Source organism: Nestor notabilis, unplaced genomic scaffold (genome assembly GCF_000696875.1).
Source record: "Nestor notabilis isolate BGI_N333 unplaced genomic scaffold, ASM69687v1 scaffold1396, whole genome shotgun sequence".
Taxonomy (NCBI): domain Eukaryota; kingdom Metazoa; phylum Chordata; class Aves; order Psittaciformes; family Psittacidae; genus Nestor; species Nestor notabilis.
The window spans coordinates 38,165-41,078 of NW_009931292.1; positions in this window are offsets into that span (position 1 = coordinate 38,165).

Genomic DNA, 2,914 nt, shown 5'->3' on the forward strand with positions numbered 1-2,914 from the left:
AAGACTTCCCAACAGCTTTCTAGCTACAGCACAATGGAGGAAGATGTATGGCATTTCAAGTGCAAACCCAACCACATCAACCCAGAGGCTGGTGTGGTGCGTTCTATGGCAAGCTTTCCTGGCTTACACAGCATAAACCCAACATCCACATAGCGTACGGTTACCAGTCTCAAGCTTTAACAAGACCTACAGAGAAGGCAGCTACTGCAATGAGGGGACACTGACACTGGTACAACAGCATTGCACTAAGGTCTACATGATATAGTGAACAGAAAACATAGAGGAAAGGGGCACAGAAAGAGGGTGGCCAAGTAGATCACTGTGAGGGAAGGAGCGGTATGTAACCAGGTTCAGGGGGTGTGGATGATTCAATTGGCAGGAGGGTTACAGCAGCTTCCAAAGAAACAGAAAATCCCAGATCAGACTCCCTGAAGGTGAAGCAGTCTTTAGGAACAAGAAGCAGGGGCACCTGCTTGAGGTCTCAGGCCCTAGGAACAACTTCATGCCAAATTATGTGTCAGTGACAGGCACCTAGCAATGCTCACCACACAGTGACAGTGGCCCACACCTCAGCCTCTGAAAGGGTCTCCATACTCTATCTTGAATGGCCAGGTTTAGCAAAACTAAGTTTGTAGAAGAGAGGAGACATTGTCAGACCTTTCTGTTGATGCTATGCAATTACACCAAAACCTAAAACCACAGGGTTTAGTTTTCATTTCTGCCGAGCTGCCAAACTTTATGGCTTATGTAGCATAAAAAGAATTCTTTCATCCAAATACATTTAATTTTAAAGTTGGAAGTAATTTATTTTGTTTTTCCAGGTAGATAATATGTTTGGTATCATTATGTAAAAATAAAGTTAATTCACAAAGGGTTTAGCTGTCAAGTTCTCAGGAAAGTTAAGGTACAAATCAAGTAATGGTAGGTCCAACACCACAGTATGTGCAGACATACTTGCCATAACTTTAAGTCTGCACCAGTGTTTCATCCCCCAGAGTAGCCCAGAGCACCAAGCAGCAGTAAAAGCCTGCCTGAGAAGCTGAGTTAAGTATCCAGACAATGAGCCAGCACCAAGTCCCCTAGCAAAGCAGCTTGCCTGCTAGGGCTGGGCTGGCCATCTCAAACGGACTGGGCATGTCAGAGCAAGCTTGTGAAACCAACATGTGGGAAGTTATAGCATGCTGATGATGCCTTCATTTCAAATTAAAAATCTCAGCTGTACTCCCCAAAATAAATGCTCTCATTTATTAAGATAGTTTTACTTACACAGATCCCTTTTCATGAAATTTATACTCCAGTTCTGGTATTTACACACAGTACTAAGTTTCTCCCGAGCAGCAGCATGCAGGTCACCCTCACTGATCCACTAACTCCCCTGGGCACTGTTTTATCAGTAGTTCCTGCAACATCCTGTACCTCAGCAGTAATCTGCAGTATCCTTAGTCCTGCAGGAGGGAATCTACATCACCACTTCCCAAAAGGACAGACATTCCTGGCTGCAGGAAGGTACAGTTCTCCATGAGGCAAGAAAATGTTTAAGAAAGAGTCTGAAAATGAGTCCCCAGTTGCTAGCAACATGTGAAGATGCTGCTGACACCAAGATCTACAACCGATATCCCCAAATGCCACCAACACAAATGTAAACAACCCTGAATTGCCAGTTTTGAATTCCAGACCTAAATCCTTCATATATATACATATCATCCTCTCAGCTCACTCACATTGTATTCAACAAAGTCAATTTTAGATATGCACTATTTACAGAACACAGATTTACACAATGTGCTGTTCTGTCATGTTTTGTTAGTTATAACAATTGTAGAACCACAAGATGATTTGACCTGGAAGAAATCATCTAGTTCCAACCCCCTGCCACGGGCAAGGACACCTTCCACTAGAGCAGGTTGCTCCAAGCCCCTGTGTCCAACCTGGCCTTGAACACTGCCAGGGATGGGGCAGCCACAGCTTCTCTGGGCAACCTGTGCCAGCGCCTCAGCACTCTCATCTAATGTAAACCTACCTACCTGAAAGTTTAAAACCACTTGCCCTGGTAAATGGTCCCTCTCCAGACTTCTTATAGCATTTAACTACTGAAGGGTTGCAATAAGGTCTCCCCAGAGCCTTCTCTTCTCCAGGCTGAACAAGTCCAGCTCTCTCAGCCTGTCTCTATAACGGGGGTGCTGCAGCCCTTGGAGCATCTTCGCGGCCTCCTCTGGACTCGCTCTAACAGGCCAGATAAACACACGTATTTACCTTTACTAAGACAAGCTACTTGACAACGGTGGCAATGTCTTCCAGTTCGCTGAACTACAGGTTCGGCGCTCACGAAGTCGCCTTCTGGAGGCTTGAGCAGCCATGGAGAAGGTCGCTTTCCCAGGGGCGGCTCCGAAACGGATGATGGTGGAGGAGGAGAACGGGGGTGCTGCAGCCCCCAGTCATCTTTGTGACCCTCCTCTGGACTTGCTCAAGCACACCCATGTCCCTCATGCACCCCAGAGCTGAACGCAGTACTGCAGGTGGGGTTTCACCAGAGCAGAGAAGAAGGAGAGAATCACCTCCTTCGACCTACTGGTCATGCTCCTTTTGATGCGGCCAAGTTTCCGGGCTGTAAATGCACGTTTGGACTCATGTCCAGTTTTTCATCTACCAGTACCCCCAAGTCCTTCTCTGCCAGGCTGGAGATAAAAACACACCAACAGAACGGACCTGCTCCTGCTCCACACGGCAGTTACTTCACACCAGTGATTTCCAACTCGCACACCAGATGTACCCACTCCTGAGGTCACGCCTCGGAACTGGCCCAGCAGGGGATCTCGGCCCCCTCAGCAGCGATGGGGAAGGGAAGAAGGATGGCCGCAGGCACTCGGAGGCCACGCTGCTCCCCCCGCATGGCCGCACCACGCTCTATCAAACT